This window comes from Meriones unguiculatus, chromosome 1 (assembly GCF_030254825.1).
Source record: "Meriones unguiculatus strain TT.TT164.6M chromosome 1, Bangor_MerUng_6.1, whole genome shotgun sequence".
In the NCBI taxonomy this organism is placed as follows: Eukaryota; Metazoa; Chordata; class Mammalia; order Rodentia; family Muridae; genus Meriones; species Meriones unguiculatus.
Window position 1 is genome coordinate 178,202,000 of NC_083349.1, and position 20,686 is coordinate 178,222,685.

At 43.3% G+C, this 20,686-nt stretch overlaps 1 protein-coding gene across 4 annotated transcripts in view; it reads right to left on the bottom strand.

Moving 5' to 3' along the window:
• LOC110559822 (tubulin-specific chaperone cofactor E-like protein) overlaps positions 1-20,686 on the bottom strand; it is a 173,465-nt gene that overhangs the window by 130,039 nt on the left and 22,740 nt on the right. Inside the window, exon 1 of one of the 4 annotated variants that reach the window (XM_060372127.1) lies at positions 12,349-12,552. The exons of 1 other annotated variant lie outside the window; for it this stretch is intronic. The gene's annotated coding sequence lies outside the window, so the exon portion shown is untranslated. Of the gene's footprint in view, positions 1-11,887; positions 12,206-12,348; positions 12,553-20,686 lie in introns of those variants that run through there. 2 more of the 4 variants (XM_021655446.2, XM_060372118.1) reach the window with 2 other exon arrangements.

A 20,686-nucleotide genomic window follows, 5' to 3' on the forward strand; every position in this document is an offset into this window, starting at 1 on the left:
TGATTTACACAACTACATTGTCTGATCTGAACTTTTTAAAACTTCTATCTGGAAGTAAGCAAACAACAAGGTCCGCGCTGCACAACCCGCAACTGTCGCCATGAACATCCCTTCTGGTAGCTGAGCTAGACGTTGCAGAGAGTGCAGCCAAAAGCCTTCCAGGCACAGCCACGCCAGAAGGCATCAGTGACACTCAGCAATCGGACTAAGCCTGCAAAGGCACCTCATGTTGTCCTTCCAGACCACATTTTCCAGCCTAGGGAGATGTGTATTTTCTACTCAAAGATTAAGTGGCTTTTAGTCACATAATTTTAGACTCTGTCTTGAAGTTCATGAAAAACTTTCTGTGTCCATACATACATACAAACATAGCAACAAAACTCTGTTGAGGGCTTTAATCCCATTAATGAGCTGTTACAATGGAAGTCAGGTATGTCTTCCAAATGTCTTTCAAATGAACACCTCAAGGACATAGTCCAAGGCAGTAAATAGGTTGGGTCTCCTTCTGAATGACACTCCAATTTAATCTGTACTGAAGTTATATGCACTCTACCATTACCTCTCTAACTAGATGCCCTCTTTGGATGAAAAGTAAGAAAAAAAATGTATCAATTCTAATAAACTTGTAGAGCTACCCTGCAGAGACAAGGAAAGCCAACTTGTTAATTGAACTCTTCACATTCCAAATGCAAGACACGTCTGGGAGATAAGCCATCATCAGCCCTTGCCATGCGACCATGGTCTTAGACCTGTCCAACAGTCACTCCATTCCCAAAGCCTCTGTGTCAACTGTATTCCACACAGCACCTTGGTGTAATGTGTACCACATCACCCTTTCTTGACTATATATGTGTCATATTAGAACACTGGCAGATGGGATGTGAAAATGTGAATTCCTCAGTGTCTTCATTCCTAGACCTGAAGCACCACCTACAGCAACACGCACTTTAGACTACCTGACTCAAATTTCTGTGCCGCAATTAGTGACATCAGAGATGCCAAAACTGTGTTTTCTACTGTCGGCCATACTGCACACAAGACACAGGTAGTGTTGGCAAGGTTTTCTCAGCTACAGGTACACATCAGCAAACACACTTGTTTTTTGCACCGATATGCACACTTGTTGCCCAGTGTATTCAAGCACAGTATGCCTGACCCACGTGTACTGCCTCAGGAAGGGAAACATAACAAAGCGCCTCTTCATGCGAAACTATTCCAAAGGTATTAATTTCTAAATACTTCCTAATGCTCGCAGTTTCTCAGTGACTAAAACTGTTGTAAACCAACTGCTATGTCGCATTAGGCACTTTGAAACAGAAAGCAAAACACTGCCCCAGACACTCAGCAGCCACACCACTGCCCCAAAGGGTAGCATTTATATTATTTACTTCAACATCTCTGAAGAGATTCTACCCTGAAGCCCCCACTACCACCTCCTTCACAGACAAGTTCACGCACACCCCGAGCTTTCTATTTGACCCAGATCCCATCTGGACAAATCGAAGGCTTTGTTATCGCACTTACTCAGAGCAGGGTTAGACACATGTCCTCTTAAAGTGATGTCCCAAACCAAGTGTCTCCACACCAAGATTAACAATCACTTTAAAGCCTAGGCCTCTTCCACAGCTGCACTCTTGAAACAGACAGTGACACTTATCTGTATCTACAGCCGGGGAAACTAGAGGATTTACTCAGGTGTCTGGGGCCAGACCAGCATGCTAAGTCATCTTTCCTGTAGCCAATCTGCTGAGCCATGCTGACTTGATTAAAAAAAAAAAAGGAATAGTTCATGTCAACAGCATACAGCACCACATGCAAATCCTAGAAGCAGCCCTTGCTAAGATGTATGAAACTGACTGCAGCCAAAATTCTTCTTGTAACTACATCAAAGTCACTGAACCTGAACACGAAACAGGAGCCCTGTCCTGCCACTTACCAGAGGGGGGAAAACTACTCTGTCCCCCAAACAGCAATGCAGACTTCCCCCTCTAGAATGGATCGCTTAAACACACTTTCTTGCAGCCGTGGACACCCAGGCTTGAGGTCATTACCCATGTGTCTACGGACTACTACATTATCTCTGTGCTACAGCAGCAACAAGGGACGCTGTGGTGGAAGGCCAAGTCTCATTAGCAACAGACATCTAGCGTATCATTCAACAGCTTCTGGAGATAACAAAGCACTCTAGTAACCAGAGGTTGCCAGATGTTTGAACAGCCACGTAGAGAACATGCCAAAGTTTACACACGGAAACACTGTCACCAGGTCCTTTCCAGTCTGGTGCTACCGCACTGCCGCCTGTGGCGGTGAGTGCTGACTCCGGAGCTAAGCTGCTTGGAACTAATGATGACAGAGTCCAGCTCCACCCCACTATCCTAGCCCATGTGGCTGCAGACAGTTGCTGAAGACCTCCAAGCCTTCATTTGCTTACGCATGGGCAGGAGTGATAGAGTGCCCTAACTTCTACCTCAGAGGACTGCTGAAGAATGGAGCAGTACCAGTGAAAGCATTTAGCCCAAGGGGCATCTAAGAGATGTTGGTCTCTGTCCTGTCTACTACCACACCACTACTACCATCTCCAAGTGACCAGTATCGGAAGTGAGAGTATCGGGCTGGACAGCTTACTTATGATCACTGTTAAATACATTTGATCTGGCTTCTCAGGGCCCATGCTATGCCGATTACTGCCAACTAATGGGCATTTATAATGTCATTCCTTGTCAACTAGACAACTTTCTATGCCTTTCCTCCTACCTGAAGGATAGAACAGGTGAGTTGTAATAAATGCATTTAGAAGAGATCTGATTTATGAAGGATAAAATCATATACATATGTCTTGTAATCATTTATCAAGTTTCATGAGGGCACACACTGCTAAATGAATGGGCACTTGGCTTCATAAAACTTATCCCTTAATTATTCATGATGCCCACAAAAACCATGATCTCAGTAAGTCACTACAATCAGGGTTTAATAATTTAGACTTGTTTTCAACATAGTAGGAATAGAAAATCTATACTAATTTGCTTCTAACCTATGGACTAACAATGCCATGATTATAAATATAATAAAAGTATCTTCAAGAAAAGAATGTCTTTTTATTGCAATAATGACACATGTCAATCAGGAAACAGCATTTGAAAGTCACTGCACTAAATTGTTCTCTTCTAATAGAACATTGCTATGTGTATGACAAGGACAGTGCCAAAGCTAATGATCTAAAAATCATCTCCAGTATTTCACAGCCCTATTATACTGCACGGCTTCTGTGTCTTAAATCCATCTGTTTGCCAAAAACTATCTGCAAGTCAACACTCAGAATTCCTGTGGTTACTTGTAGACATATGCAGAGGGTCAAAAATGTGAGTCACCTGATGAAAAGCTGGAGCTGAGGCACATAGGGTGGGGCCTGCCTTCTGCTTTCAGCTCCCATACTGTAAACAAACTCCCATACAACAGACACGGGGATCCAGTCAGGGCTGGATTTTTTCATGGGTTTTGTGCTTCCACTGATGTCTCCAAACACTGGTGCTGAAATGGCATTTGCTCTCAAGACATGGGAGGCTCTGATGTGCCTCAGTGGAGAAAACACACCCCAAAGACTATTTCATTCAGATTTAAGTCACAGTGCAGTGAATTCACTGGGAACCAAGCAAATAAGCAAGTGTCTTAAAAGAAATAAATATAGAAAGTTTAAGTAAATAAATAAAGAAACAAATCTCCAGTTTTGCTAGAGAAACACTGTGTTGTAAGGTGTTTGTACCAGGCATAGTCACGCTAGTCACAATGAGAGTTCTTGGCAGTTTAGAGGTGCTTTTCCCCCACAGCTGTCAGGGTTTTAAACTTTTGCGTATGTGTGCAGAAGACCACTGAGATTTTAATTTTTGCCTGGTTAATTGAGAGTAAGCATCTTTTACATAATTTTATTAGACAGTTGAGAAGAAAAAAAAAGAAAGAAAGGAGGGAAGGGGGAAGGAGGGAAGGAGGGAAGGAGGAAGGAAGGAAGGAAGGAAGGAAGGAAGGAAGGAAGGAAGGAAGGAAGGAAGGAAGGAAGGCAGGCAGACAGACAGATACATAGATACAAAGATAGATATGTATTGTCATTGCTCATTTGACAAAACGTATCTTCAGGGTCACAAGCTCACAGGAATGAACCTGTATTTCCTGTAGGAACAACTGTTCTATATCCACTAGCTCAGGGTGACTTTGCAGAAAAACATGAGAACAACAAAACCAAAGTTTACTTTGAGAACAACTCAAGGGAGAGAAGAGACCAAGAAAAAAGAACACAGGCCCATGTAAATAATGCATGAAGGGGCAGAGAAACCCGCAGGAAAAACTTAAACCAGTCAATAATTAATCCTGGAACAGCGAATATATGTCTGGGGAAAAAAAAAAAAAGAGGGCAAAAAAGAAACTGAATGCCAACCTCAAAGCACAGGAAAAACCTCAACTCAAAGACAAAACACAAAAGCAAGCTTTCCCCCAGAATAAACAGGCACTCCCCCTAAGGACTGCTCTGTGCCCTTGACATAGACGTCACAACAGAACATGTGTAACACAGAAAGAAGGTGGACAGCAGGATTAAAAGCTTTTGATATCAACAGACATTAAAACACGAAAGTCACACCTGAAACTGGAAAAAGATTGTGATATACATAAAATATAAAGAATTGTTTTTAAAAAGAAAAATTAAAATCCAGTGGAAAAACAGATAAAAGACACGAATAAGTATTTAACAGGAGATAACTCTCAAATGGCTAATGGAATTACGTAAAAGATGCTGATCCTCCATAACCCAGACAAAAATGAAAGTCTCAGTGATCTCACACACGTACACACACACACACACACACACACACACGCGCGCGCGCGCGCGCGCGCGCGTGCACACACGTTTGAACCCCGAAAGCTAAAGAAGTGGGAGGAAAGCACCCTACTCTGTAGAGAACTCTGTGTGGCTAGCAGGAGTACACCTGTAACAGACACCGTACAGCAGAATGTATCTCTAGATGGCAAAACTGAAGATAAACACATCACTCTTCATTTTGAAACAAAGTCTTGCCATGTTTGCTCAGGCTAGCCTAGAATTTGTGATCATCCTGCCTCTACCTCCAGAGTGCTGGGATTACAGACATGCATCACCAAGTCCTGCCTGCACATTGCGTTCGATCCATCAGTTCCAGCTCTCAAAGAAAATTCTAGAGGAACTGGCAGAAGTGCACCAAGAGACAAGGGTAAGGATGCCCATAAGCATCACTTTGAAACTGCTAATATCCTGGAACAAATGAATCCACTACAACATACACGTAAATGAAATGGCACAATGGAAATTAACAACAGCTCATTAAGCTTCCTCATCAACACAAATACATTTTCAAAACAATGTCGGGGCTTGGGGATTTAGCTCTGGGCTCAGGCCCCAGAACTTATAGGCAAAGTGATACATAATATTCATATATATATAATATTCATATATATATATATGACTGTGTGCACATGTGTGTGTGTATGTATGTATTCTAATTTATACAAACTTTGCAACATGAAAGATAAACATCATTTCAGGTCATATACCTCAGTAGTTAAAACAAACAAGCAAGCAAACAAACTCTCGGTCTGAGAAGATGGTTCAGTTAACAAAGCACTTGCTATACAAGCATGAGGACCCAAGGCGGACGCAAGTTCCATCTTCAGAATACACACACAGAGAGAGACAGAGACGGAGACAGACAGAGCATAGGATAACTAAGTGCCCTCGGGTGGGGGACTGTGATCAGAAAGGCCTGGGGTAATACCAGAGAGGGCTCTTCATTCCTTAGTCTGCTTGACTGTTGCTTCCTCTCAGCATCCAACCCACACCTACCTCTGCCTCCCTGTTTTCAATACTCTGGTCAAGCCATCATCAACCTTGCTAGGACCTCCCCAAAGATTTCCTCACTGGCATCTCCTAACTTCTTGTGATATAGACAAAATGTAAGTCAAATGATATTATTCAAAATGCTGTCGGCCTCCTTTCTCACCTAGAACAAAACCCAATCTCAACCTTGTAGTCGTCAAGGCTCCGTTTGCTCAGGCTTCCTGAGCTCTGCTCTCGGCTTATCTTTCTAACCCCACTTCCCGCCACTCTTTTCCTTGTACTTCTAAAGCTCGCCAAGCTGACTTCCCCTTGCTTCATCTTCACATGCAAGTGCCTCAAACTTAAACACAAATGTCACCTTTTCAAAGAGGCTGCCTCTGACCACACTACCAAATACAAACACAGTATGGCTGTCATCACGCACTGTCTCGCATTCTCTTCCACTCGACACAGCACTTCTTGTGATCTGTTAGTGCTGTCAAGTCTCTCCACCACAGTGAGGCTGTGTCAGCCCCATTTTGTCTTACAGCGGAGCCTGGCACACAGCAAGTACTGGGTGGATGAATGGAAAATTGAACGTTATTCTGAATAGACGTATCTACTGACAGTATCGACTGCAGTATCTACTGACAGTGAAATAAAAATCAAGTAGTTTGAGCCAGTTGCAGCGGTGCACGCCTGTAATTCCAGCATTCCAGAGAGAGAAGCAGGAGGATCTCTGTGAGTTCGAAGCCAGCCTCGTCTACAAAGCAAGTCCAGGGCAGCCAAGACTACACAGAGAAACCCTGTTACCAGGCCACAGAGGAGGACAATGCAGCCAGTCCTGATGAGAACTGATAGGCTAGGGTCAGATGGAAGGGGACCTCCCCTACCAGTGGACTAGGGGAGGGGCAGGGAGGAGATGAGGGAGGGAAGGTGGGATTGGCTGGGACACAAAGTGAATAAACTGTAATCAATAAAAAATAAATTAATTTTTAAAACTTTAAAAAAAATCAAGTAATTTGGGGAGGCTGACAGTAGACTGGGAAAGCATCATTCTAAGAACAATCTTAACTATCTGCAATAGAACGCTCGGCCACACTCCTAAGGATGTGTACTATCCTTGTACTTCTAAAGCTCACCAAGCTGACTTGGGTGGGTGAATTGTTAAAGTTTCACAAGATCTTGAGTTTTGAAAATGTTAACTACTTAAGTCTCCTAGGGGTTAGTCTCTCTCTCTCTCTCTGTGTATCTGTGTCTGTGTGTGTATGTTTTTCTGTCTCACTCTGTCTCTCTCTTGTGTGTGTGTGTGTGTGTGCACGCGCGTGTACATGCACGCTCACAATTTTCTACTTTGAGAAAAGCACTGTGCTTAAAAGGGTGCTTCCAGGAGCTAGAGACATGGCTTGGTGATTAAGAGCATGTACTACTCCTCCGAAGGACCTGTGCCAGGAGGCTCAGAACCACCCGTGCTCATTTTAGGGGGTCCAATGCCCTCTTCTGGACTTCCAGGCACCCGCACTCACACGCACATACATACACATAGGCACACATGTATACATAATTAGACATGAAATCTTTATTTCTAAAAACAGTATGCTTCATTCAGTTCTGAGTTCATTCTGATCATTAAGTAATTCCCGTAAGTTACCTCTCGAGACCTGTGTCCTCAGCAGTCAAGTGAAGCTATCCGTTGCTGTTTCAGAGTTGTTGTGGAACATCTGAAGTAAAGTCCTTTCAATGAAAGCATCTAGTAAAGTGGTTAGTATATAGTAAGGCATTAATACCTTTTATTGGGAACACCGACAGAAGGAAAGTCATGGCACAAGAGCCTAGGGTAAGTCAAATCAACAATACCCCTCCCTTGTGAATGGACTATTTACACACAACAGTTCGGATCAATCAATTTCATGACCAGTATGATGTTGTTCAGGCACTTGTTTTCACAACAGCAGATAAAACCTGAGTTTACTATGCACATATGCTGTATTGTTTGCTATTACTATCTCATTTAACTCTCATGACACTCATAAAAGGCACTATTAACCCCATTTGAGAGATCAGAAAACCCAAGCCAAACAGGATGTGGGTCATTTGACTAGCGATCGACAAAGCCAGGACTCCAAGGGAGGCTGACTCCAAAGCCCTAAAATTAAAGCAGCCTGTTGAAGTAGGACATTGCTCACTTCGTTAAACATCATGTTCGCAAAATCATCTGTGTGTACCTGCTACAGTTTAAAGCACCATGCTAGGTTGGTGACTCTTAAATCTTACTGGGCAGAACAATCATGGGGCAGAGTCCTAAGACATAGATTTTAGTTCAGAAGCCCAGGGCAGAATAAAGGATCTGCTTTTTAATTTTAAGTTCAGTCGATTATGACTCATTTGTTCTGTGAACTATGCTGGCTAGCTTCAAGATTCTACGGTGTTAGAGCCTCCCGATTTCTGGGTATTTCTGAAACACGAATGCAAGCACAAAGACTTCACATGAGAGAGGGCATATAAAAGGAAAGGAGAAAGAACAGGATTTGACAAAGGAAGGGATTCCGTAACCCTCTTACAGGCAGAAAGAGGCTCAGTGGACAGTAATCTGGGTGGGAAGACTATCTGTTTTGGGAAATGGAACGATGGTCAGAAGAACACTGAGGAAAGCTGGAGAAGGCCCTGAGTGTCAGCCATTACACCAGGTGCTTTTCTTAGCGCCCGCTCGGGAAAGCTCCTGGCTAATGGTTTTTGTGGAGAGAAAGAGTAATGGTAGCCAAATTTTCTGCAAGAGTTTTCGCTCACACAGCTGGGTAAGATCAGGTGGAATCAGAGTATCACACATCAAGGCAGCTGTCCTACCACAGATCTAAGCCCCAAAAGAAAAATCAGGATATGGCCTCAAAAGGCAACTCCGTGACAAAATGCATGCAGGGCACAGCTCAGGAGTACTTCTCAACCCTTAAACCCAAATTGTAGCACTATCAGCTCCAAGTTACTTTTCAGAACTCCTCCTGAGGCTGGGGATAGCGTTCAGTGGTAGAACATTTGCCCAGCACGGGTGAGGCCCTGGGTTCATGCCCTGGTACTGCTGGCACAGGTTGGGTAGGTGTATAGGTGGTTATCTTATATAGCTGGCTGGACCCAAAATCTAAATGAACACTCACTTTCACAAGATACAGTTCGGAATAAGATGTGAGCAGACGGACCTCTGAGTAATCTACAGACATGTTACACCATTTAATTCGAACACACACACACACACACACACACACACACACACACACGAAACATTATTCAGAGCAACACAATCTCATCTCTCACAGTATTCTAACAAGCATCAAATGTCCAACTTCCAAACCCTCAGCAGTTTGGATGCAAAACATACAAGGGCAGAAGAGCCTTCTGTGGATTAGAGGGTCAAGAGGATGAAGAAACACTTTAAAAAGGACACAGGATCCAACCCAATGAGTTCAAAATTGTTTATTCACGTGTACAAGTGATTCCAAGAAAAACGAAATGAATGAAGATCTTCCTTAGCCATCCCAACACCTGCTACAAAACAATCTTTGTAACAAGCAATATTTAGCTGGTGAGAAGAGACAATGGTTAAGACGGCTCACACATGCTGACCCAATCCTTCCCAGCAGCAGCCATACCACAGCCAACAGGGAAGGCAGCAGGCCTGTTTTATAAGCCCCAGTCTGCTGGTGGCCTGTGCTTCCACGCGTCATCTACAGAAGATGGGCTCCCCGGACAAGGTTTAACTTGGGCAACTTCTCCTAGTGACAGTGCCCCTCAGTTTCACCTTCATCTTAAGTGTACATCCTGTCACTGGTCACTGAAATGAGGCAACATCCGGTGACACGCCACATCCCGCGGCAGCAGGCTGTGTAACAACTTCCAAGGGAAGCAGCAACCTATGAAGGGCGCTCCCTTTGTTCACCAATACCTATCAACAGTTATTAGGAATCAATACTGTGTCTCTAAGGAGTTCCTCTCTTTTGTGCGGATACACACGTGTGTTTACAGATGTGATGGCCAGCAATGGAAGTCAGCCATCTTCCTTGTGTTTTGAAACAATCTCTCACCAAACTTGGAGCTCACTGAGTCAGCCCCTGGGATCTTGCCACCTTGACTCCCAGTAAAGTTGGGGTAATAAGTGTGCCACTGTACTCAGATTCTCTAGGAGGGTGCTAGGGACACAGGCCTTCACGCTTACACGGCCACACGTTTACTCACTGCGCGACCACCCAGCCCTTCGTCTCCTCTGTAAACATTAAAAAAGTACCTTCCTAGGAGAAAGTTAGGTATTATCTGACTAAAGGTCATACTCACAACTGATGATTAAGTTCAAAGCATATACCAACACACGGACTTTATATCCTTACGCAGAGGAAGCAAACCTGCCATCTAGAAACTACTAAAGAGTTCGAGATGAAATCAAACAGCAGAAAGGCAAATCAGCGAGTCCTTAAAAAAATTAAAAAAATAAAAAACTGATTTTATTTTTATGTGGTGAAGAAGAAAAAGAAGAGGTATGCATATGGGTGTATCTGTGTGACTATATGCTACTTGTGTACGGGTGCCCACAGAGGCCAGAGGAAGGTTATGAATCCCCTCGGAGGTGGAGTTACGGGCACTTATGAGGCCCCTGCCATGAGTGCTGGGAACTAAACTCTGGTCCTCAAGAAGAGCAGGTGCTCTTAAATGGAGGCATCTCTCCAGCCCCACAGGTCAGTGTATCTTTTTAATACTGCAACAGTAAAATAAAATGTCTGCTTTAAGTATGACACACAGATAAGGCGGCTGAATGGAAGTAAGGATGTATTTCCAGGGCACAGTAAAGGACAGAGAAAATTAAGACGCACTTGCACCCAATTTCATCAAAACTTAGCATCATGGTACTTCAGGAAATGGGTCAAACACATTGTAATACCTGATGAACTGAAGCCCTCAGTTGCCCCATGATATGCGCCCAGCCACTTAGAATGACACCTGCTTGCCAGAAGCTTACAGTATAGAAACACTGACTAGCCAAAGAAGCATGCCTAAAAATGGCATTTTTCTAAACCACAAATTGTGACCTGTGAATCGATTTGGTGGAACTCTGTCAGCATTTTTCTTTCTGACAAAAGAAAACGGAATATAGCAGAAGCAGGCAGAAGGTACCTAACAAGGGTAAAGGCTGCTTTATGAAGCCAGACGTGTGGCGCCTCATGCCCTGAAGCTCAGCCCTGGGGAGGCTGAAACTGGAGAAATGCAGTAAGCAGCAGGCCAGCCTGGGCCACACAGTGAATTCAGGGCCAACTATACCATGATACTCTGCATCAAAACAAACCACAAAACCCACTACCTTGTGGAACATTTCATTCACATGTAGGTGTATGCATTAGGCCATGATGTCCTCACTATTGTGAGGTTTTTGGTTTTTCTCAGGTTAGGAAGTCATTAAACGGAGAACTACGTCTAAAGCCAAAGGACCCAGGCTGACTAACCATCCTTAATCCTCAGGCCCAGTTCAAGCTCTCTGCTCAAGATGAGCCTATGGAAACCTATTCAAGAGCTAGAGACAGAGAGACAACAGACACAGACACAAATACAGAGACTTGAAGAGGACAGGGGCAAACTCAGGCAAGCCCATGTTTGGATGCTGGGCCTTGACACCTTCCCCAAAACAATCTGCTCAAGCTCTCTTAGCTCCGGATGGTCCCACGGCAACCTATTCAAGATCTCCTTGACACACACACAAAGGCCACACAAAAACAGAGAGAGGAGGGACAAGTCTCAGCCAAGCCCCTGGCTGGCCTTGAGATCCTGCCAGCTTCCCAACAGCCCCAAGGCGGTGCCTACAAACTAGTGTAGCTAAGCAACCTTGGAGCGAAGCTCCTCCTTCCTCCACTGATTGTCAACAGTTTGACTCCTCCAATCAACTTTTCCTCAACTACAACTTCTGCAATCACTTCCTGTGACCTCTTTAGAGGTGCAATCCCCGTCCCTTCCTTAACTGTCTTCCTAGCAGCAGTCCCAGAAGCCTGTACTTTCTATTCTCAACACACAGCTTACCTCAGATCCTTTTGCACCATTCCCAAGAAGCCAGGATGGAGTGTCCTGGCAGCTCCCAATCTTAATACGACTTGGGGCAAATGCATGCACCCCAAATTCCTATCAAAGAACATGCATTGAGCAGTCCTGGAAGGGGTAGGCCTAGTGAACAGGAGTATAGGAACCGCTGCTCTTTCTCACTAAGACACCAAACCTTACAGGTGGGGACAGATCCCGACTTAACACATCCAGTTGTTTTCATTCTTTTCCTTGGATTCTGTGATTCCCACCCAGGGAGCATCTTCCATGTCCCAGGCCTCGGGGAAGCTGAGAGCATCTGGCTTGCTCCCGCTGCCCAGCCTCCCTCCCTCCCTCCATCAGTGCCCTGGCCGCCCAAGCCTGGCCTCCTGCCCTCAATGCCTCTTTGGGGAGAGCTCGCCTTGGGCCTCCAGCCCGAGGAGCAGCGGCCGGGCTACACTCACCCCTCGGCCCGGGAGGCGGCGGCTCCTCGGGCTTCGACTCCGCCCGCCCGGCCACCGCCGTCGCCGCCTCTCGGCTTCCGGCCTGCTCCCGGCCGGCCCCGGACCGGCTCCGCTTCACCACGACCCCCTCTCTAGCCGCCGGAGCCCAGTGTCCTGCATTGACCCGGAAGCAGCTTTCCGGAGACCCCCCAACAACAACACGTGACCCCGCCGCACGTGTCACGTCCGCTGCGTGATTGGGAGGGGCCGGAGGAGCTGAGCCTCCTAGAGCAAGCTACGGTTGCCATAGCAACCAGGATGATGGCATCCACTTAAAGTTGATCAGAAATGCACTCCTCTGCTTGCTTTTCTTACCCGGGAGCAACAGCGGAGCACCCCCAAGTCTAAAGACCGATCACTTGCAAAAGAAACGTCCTTGAAGAAAGGAACCCTGTACTGAACCTGGCCAGACACACCTGCAGTCTTGGCCTGACTCAGTGTGACCCTGACTATTTGTGACACTACCTCTACCTGACTTCACTGGCCTCATCTATAAAATGGCCTGTAAGATCTCTATACTTCATATACATCTAGGTGTGGGGGACAGTCTGACCTTGATTCTGTGCCCCCTCCAGTCCTGTGGCACCTGAAGCCTCCAACACTAACATTTACAGCTTTCGTCTGTTGAGTGTTTTATAGCCACAGCCACTGAACACACAAGTTTTTTCAAAACGCCCACAAACCTCCTAAAGGACATCTTTGGTAGACTTGAAGTAGGGAAGTCGAGTGATCTGCTTGAGACCACCTGCTTAGTCAAAATGGCCAGGCTGAGGTTTGAAACCAGGTCAAGCTAGCTCCAAAGACAATATGCTTCATGCCGGGCCTCACGCCTGGCTGTTTGCTTCTGTGCTACTTTATTCATTTCTTGGCAGGACACTGCCCGTGGGATAGGGATGGTGCAGGCTCATCCTGAGGAGGACTCAGCCTTGCACAGATACGAGAGTGGAAATTCTAGGAGTCGGAGAGCTCTCTATGCGCAGTGTCCCTGTGCTTTTGTGTGGTGTGTGTCCAGAGGATGTGGGGGAATGCCATGAACGTGCATATGTATATATTGGTTCCTAGAGAGAGGAAAACAAAAGTTCTTTAGGTGAGTCCGAGTAGAGCTTACCACCCTCCGTCCCTGGGGACTTAAATTGGTCGTCTTGTTTTGTCTTATCTCATAGGTGGGACTTCAGCTGGAGGGAGACATGAGAAAGAGCTGGTTAAGAAAAACGTCCTGAGGTCAATGAGTCAGGTAGTGGGCTTAGAGTACTCAGACAGGCCACTGTCTCCTGCCCTAGAAAGTACTTTGCAGACACCTTAGGAAATGAGGACTTTGAGGGACTAGGGTCATCGCAGGACCACAACTAAATGCAGCCTCAGTGGGGAGGACCATGAGAAGAGCAGAGTAAACTGTAAACAGAAGGGGATGGTCTGGAGCAGAGGTCTGCCCTCTGGATACCCTGCTCACGCTCACATACTTGTGCCTGAACACACTGTAGATACTGGAGAAATCCTTAGGAACACAGGTGCCTTGTGAGCAATGAGGGGAAGGTAAGAGCTGCACTTCATTACTTGTAACAAGTACTGCTGCAATGGATGGAAACACACACATAGACAATGAATGTGGAAGTCCCCTTACAGAACAAACCTAGAGATTAATGTCTCTACCCATCTCTTGTCGACCTCCTCAGGGCAGCTGGAATCCTCTTTCTGAAACTTTAATCAGACTGTATCACTCCCTGGCGCTTAAAACCCTTCCTGAGACTCCCAGGCTTCAGACATCATCTCAGGATGAAGCCTGCCATGAGCAACGTGCTCCTTAGAAGGTGCTGATTTCCCCAACCTCATCTCTCGCCCGTCTCCTGTTGTTCTACAGCTGCTCCATCAGTCTGCTGAGCCACTAGCTATGAGTTGCTATTTACTTTTATTTTTATTAAGACAGGGAATTTGGAGGTATATCTCGGTTGTTAGAATGCTTTGCCAGTGTGGAGCAAGCACTGGCTCCAACCACCACACCTGGTTATGTGCTGCTGCATCTCTGAATCACCAGCAAATGGGAGATTGTAGCAGGAGCACCAGGCATTCAAGGCTGCCCATAGTGAGTTTGGCGTCAGCCTAGGTGGCAAGACATCCTGACTCAGTTAAATAAACAAATTAATAAATAAACAACTGAATAAGTAAACAAATAAATGAAGGGCTAAAGATGTGGATCCTTTGTAAATCCCTTGCCATGTTGACCAACGTTCTGACAGAATCCTAGAAATGACCCCCCAAACACACACACAGAGCACCGAGAAACATAGACACATGCACACACACACCCCCAACCCAAGTCAAATTAAGGTTTCCTTAGTCACATGACACTAGTATCACTTTAGGTGTTGTCATCACTTCTGGCTACTGACTATCATATTGAATAGCTCACATATGCAATGTTTTATCACAGAAACTTCTGGTGGGCAGTGACTCACTAGCATATCTGCACGGGTCATGCTCTGTAGAAATTCCTCTGCTAAACCACTTGGTTGAAACATTGCTATCTTTTGAGATGGAAAATTGCACATGATTGCTTGTTTGTTACAAGAATTTAAGCATCAGTGTAGGCAGGAGCTAGGTTGATGCTATATGGGCCTCAGTGGAGGGTGAAATGAGTTTTGCTGTATTCATCATCAATTTCCCTTCATCCCTAAAGCAACATCATCTAGAAAAAAGAGTAGATAGACATTGGGACAAGATGAAAGGGAAAGATGACAAAAGGACAAGTCATTTTATTAAAATCCGGTCATTTTATTAGAAATTGTGGATACTTTGATCATTTTGATCTACGAAACAGCAATTTTATAGAGTTCAACCTAATAATAAGGAGAAAATTAGGCTGGGTATGTGATACATGCCTGTCATCTCAGGGCTCACAAGGCCAAAACAAGAGGATTATTGTGAGTTTGAGGGTAGCCTGGTCGGTAGAGTGACACCCTGAGAAAGGAAGGACAGAAAGAAGGGAAGGAGGAAGGAAGGAAGGAAAGGGGGAGGAAAGGAAATGGAGAGAAAAAAGAAAAGAGATGACTTCTGGAACAATTAGAGCTGTTTTCATCCATTTTCATGACTTCCTTGTGGCTCAAATGGGTTAAACAAAGGCAGGCTCTGTTCTAAGGGTGTATAGCAATTTCTGCAGCAGTCAGTCTGATTGACCAGTAGAGTTTCTGACTCTTCATCAAAGCAGTTCTCTGAATGCCCTAAGAATGGTCTTAACCACTTTCTGAGTTCTCACTGTGCCAGATGCTGCTGGAGGTATTTTACATTGATTGGTCCTTTTAAATCCTCACAGTGATCTCGTGCAGTACATCAGGTACTTTCGGATCTATCAAGAGAGAGTCAGTTTAGACAGTACACCCAGCAACATACAGATAGTAAATGGAGAGGCCAACCTCAAACTGAGGTCGGTCTGACACAGGAGCCTGAGTTCATAATAGCCCTGTAATGAGGGGATGCCAATGGAATGTGAAGTCTCAGCCAGATGTTTGTGTGTCCTTTTGATTCAGCAAATGCCTATTTTATAATCATTGTGTATCTGTATGTCTTGGGCTTAGTGAGGTGGGCAAACGAATACGGGTTTGACAGGGATGCTACAGTGTGGTTAGAAAGATAATATGCACACACAAAAATTGACAAAGCTCAATAAAGGAGTGGAGGTACTTTTATTTGCTTAGTTTTATTGCTGTTTGCTTTGCATTTTATTTTATTAAGGTATGGTCTTGTTCTGTGAACCAGGCTGGCTTCAACCGCACAACCCTCCTATGTCAGTCAGCTTCCAACATACTGGGATTACAGGTATGTGGCACCCCACTTGCCAAGAATGTTAAAAGGGAGTAAGGGTGTCACACTTTTAGTGGAGGCAGGAACATGGAGGGAAGAATGCGGCTACTTGACTCGAAAAAGTAACAAGTAGTGGGAAAAAAAAACCAGTTTTTAATATCTGTCCTAGTGTTTTCATTAGTCGGGTATGTCTCTTAAACTCTTGGCCTTAGATCATCAGCTACTAAATAACTTGCGCTGGATAAACTACCAGCATAAAGCACCCAAAATGATATGTAATAGGATGTATAGGTTACATTGTATACATTGTACATATGTGTGTTTTCAAATTCACATATATTCTGACTCACTCTGGCAAAGGTCTCTTTAAATTCTCAGCTTCTGCATTTTATTTTTAAGAACATAACTGATGTCAGGGCAGGCGCTACTCAAGAGACTGAAGCAGGTGGGTCACAAGTTCAAGGTCAGCCTGAGCAACTAAGTAAGACTCTCTCTAAAGGGGGGAAGGGAGGGCACTGAGGATACTGCTCAGTGGTAGTGTTTGTTTAGCATATTTGGGGCTCTGGTTCACACAAAGAAAACAAAAATGACTGATAATTTTTAGAATGTGGTCTGTCATGTCAAGGTTCATGAGCAAACAGAGATGAAAAATTTTTTAAATTTCAGAGCTAGACCGAGAACTGATTAGGAAATATCAGCATTTCCTCTTGGGCAGAGGCTGCTCTTAAAAAAGTGCTAGACATGCTTTCCTGCAGTTTCCATAGATAGATCAGAGAGAAGAAACATCATTTCCAGGAAGGCCTCCACTTACTGAAGCCATTTGCAATAAATTGCTGGAAGCCTCGGTAACCCCTCTTAATTTTTATTGGAAAGAATGACATACAGAAAAGCGAACATACTTTACATAAATGTGTCTCCACAAAGGAACTTCTCTGTCCATGTCAGCCCCACTATTCCATGCCACGGGACATTGTGAATTCCTGCCCACTCCATTCTCCCCAATTTTAACTATTACTCTGATTTCTAATGCTGTAGCTTCTTCCCCCCATTTATACAAATGGGATCAAATGAGATGCATTATTTCACAAGGGGAGCTATAGGGTCATTTATGTTGTTGCCTGGAGCTGTGGCTTATCCACTGTTGACGTTAATCAGTATTTCATGTTAAACACTGCAGCTGATTTTTCTGTTTCTGTTGATGGACATTAGAAATGTGTCCAGTTTGAGGCTTTTAGGTGGAACGATCTTGTGCTTGCTTCTCAAGGCATACATAGTTATTGCTTTAGGAAGCAAGTTCAGAAACCAACCATAGATTCTAGCTTTAGATCAGCATTCTTGAATATAAATGTAGGTCAGGTCATATATGTAATTTAAATTTTTCTAGTGACCATACTAGAGAAGCTTTAAAAGGCAAAGTTGATGTTAAATATTCATTTTATTAGTTCTATATATCCAAAATATTTCATCTGAACATATCATTAATATGGAAATGACTCATTTAAAGTCTTTTCATAGTAAGATTTCAAAGTACTACGTGCATTTTATGCTTTGGGCATTTTAGGCTAGCCACCTTTTAAGTGCTCAGAAAGAGATGACTCAGTGTGCACAGCGATTGCTCTGCAAGCATGCGAATCTGGGTTCAGGTCTCCAGCACCCATATAAAAGCCAGGCACGGTGGTGTATGCTTGGCATCCTGGTGTTGTGATGGGGGATGGGAAATTTCCAGAGACAGCTGACTCCCACAGACTCTCTGACTGGCCAGTCTGGCTTAAGATTCAATGAAAGACCCTGTTTCAAAAGTAAAGTGAAAAACAATAAAGAAAGGCATCCAACATCAACTTCTGATGTCCACATGTACACACACTTTCACACACCACACTGATTTCCATGTGTATATATACACAACACCAATGAGGAGGGTGTCTAACCACCGTGGATAGTATGTGTCTTTATTACATTTTTATTCTCCATGACAAAACACTATGACCAAGGCAAGTTATTTTTAAAAAGCATTTAATCTGGGGCTACAGTACCAAAGGGTAGCAGAGTCCATGATCATCCTGGCAGGCAGCAGCAAGCAGGAAGCAGGAAACAGCAAGCAGGAAGCAGGAAACAGCAAGCAGGAAGCAGGAAGTAGGAAGCAGACAGAGAGAAGAGCTAACTAGGAATGATATTGGCCATTTGAAACCTCAAAGCCTACCCCCAGTGACACACTTTCTCCAACAAGGCCACACTTCCTAGTTCTTCCCAAACAGTTCCATCAACTGTGGTCTTAGTATTAAAATAAGCCCATGAGGGCAATTCTCATTCAAATCACCACATAAGACTTCAAACAAAACTACCAGTTCCTACAGTGGAGACACCAATGTTCATCGCTAAAAGCAGCCTTCTCTCATCATTTCTGTACTTGGAACTGTCAGATTTTACTTTGAGCCCTCTATCTTGTCTCTTTCTTAACTTGAAATTATTAGTGAAAAGGAAAGTGAGTCTTTTTCCTGTTTTTTTCCTCTGCATTTCTTTTTTTTTCTTTTCCTTAGATCATTCTCTTTTTCTTTTCTCTCCAAACAAAACAAAACGACAAAACACCTAGGTAATATTTATCCATTAGTTCCTTAAAAGTTTTCTTTAGTTAAACCATCTTGACAGAGTTTTCCCAAAGGTACAGGTTTTAAGTATACACTCAATTATTTTATAATTGTAGACAGGACCGTTTAATTTTTCTGCTTCTTCTTGAGTTGGTTTCTTTCTGGGAATTTGTAGGTCTACATTTCCAAATTTACTAGCCTAAAGTTCTTTTGGATAATCCATTTGTCACAGCTGCAGGCTTTGCACTGATTCTTCACTTTTATTCTAGATAATGGTTACTTGTGCCATGCCTTTAATTGTGTTAGTCCCACCCACTTATATTTTGTTATTACTTTCCATCTTCTGTTTGCTTGTTTGATTGGTTTTCAAACAGAATTTCTTGTACCCAGCCTGGTTTGAACTCACTATGTAACAGAGGATGACCTTGAACATTCCATTTGCCTTCCCAACCTTCTAAGTGCTAAGATTACAGGCTTATGGCACATCTGGTTTGGCTTTTTATGTTGTTATTTGGCAAACTTTGCTCTTCTTTTTCTGTCTTCCTTTCTGAAATTTGCCTTTAAAATAAGACATCTCTCTAAGGACAGTGCTGGCAATGTGCCTGTATTTTGGTATGTTAGCATTTCCATTATCATTCAGTTTCTGTTATTTTCTGATTTCTTTAGTTTGCTGATCTGATTAACATTGATTGTTTTTTTTTTTTCAGTGTTGAATCAACCTTTCATATCTGTGATAGATCATACTTGGGTGTGGTATGTAATTCTTACGGTCTATTATTAGATTGTATTTGCTAATATCCTGTTGGAGACATTTGCATCTAAGCTCATTGGCCATATTGATGTATGGTTTTTCTATATCTTGACCAGTTTTGATATTAAGGTGGTGCTGACCTCATAGAAATACTTATGTTTTCTTTCTTTTTGTATCATCTGAAGAGATTGTGGAGAATTGGTATAATTTATTCTTTAGTGCTTGGTAGAATTTGATAATTTACCATCTGGGCTAGGTACTTTCTCTTTTTAGAAGGTGATTTAATATTGGCCCAACTTTTTAAATAGACATATGTGTATTCAGATTGTCAATTAATTATTCTATAAGTTTTAGTAAGCTTTGGCTTTTAAAAATCTGGTTTGCTTCATCAAGGTTATCAAATTTGTGGTCATTGAATTAATTTTGCTATGCTGTTCGTCTGTGGGACAAATAGTGGTATTCCTTCTTTCATTTATGATACCATATTTATTTATGTTTCACTTTTTCATTCTCAGTCTAGCTAGGTGCTCATCAATATTACTGATTTCTTTCAAAAAGCCATTGTTTTCTTTTATTGTTTTTTTTCTCTATTGATTTTATGTTCTAGAGTTTGCTGATTTGTGCTCTAATATTGGTTTCTTTTGCTTAATTTGGATTTAACTAATGTATTGTTGCTGGCATTTGTGGTTATTGGAGATACGTTTGCATCATATCTCCCAGAGCAGCCTCAAACTCTCAATCTTCCTGCCTTAAGTCTCAGTGTTTGTACATGAAGCTCTTTTCTTTTTCTAGTTTCCTACAATGAAGTGTAGTTGACTGACTTTCATCTTCCCCCTGCATTCTCCTATTAGCATTGCTTTTGCTGTATCCCACACATTTTCATGTGTTTTTGTTTTTAGCATACTATATCTTATAATTTTGTTTGTGATTTATTCTTTGACCCTGGGGTTATTTAGAAGATGGTGAAGTCTAATTTATGTTCTCTTAAATTTTGTTCAAAGTAAATGGTTAATTTTTTCATGCCACAAACAAAGCTTAGTCACTTTGCTGTACTGTTTAGTCTTCACCTCCTGGTTTCTCAGGATGGTCAGTCCAGTTATCTGTCTTATATAGCCACCTCCTGCTCCATGCAAATGTAACCTTCCTGAGTGCTGCTTCCCAAAGCAAG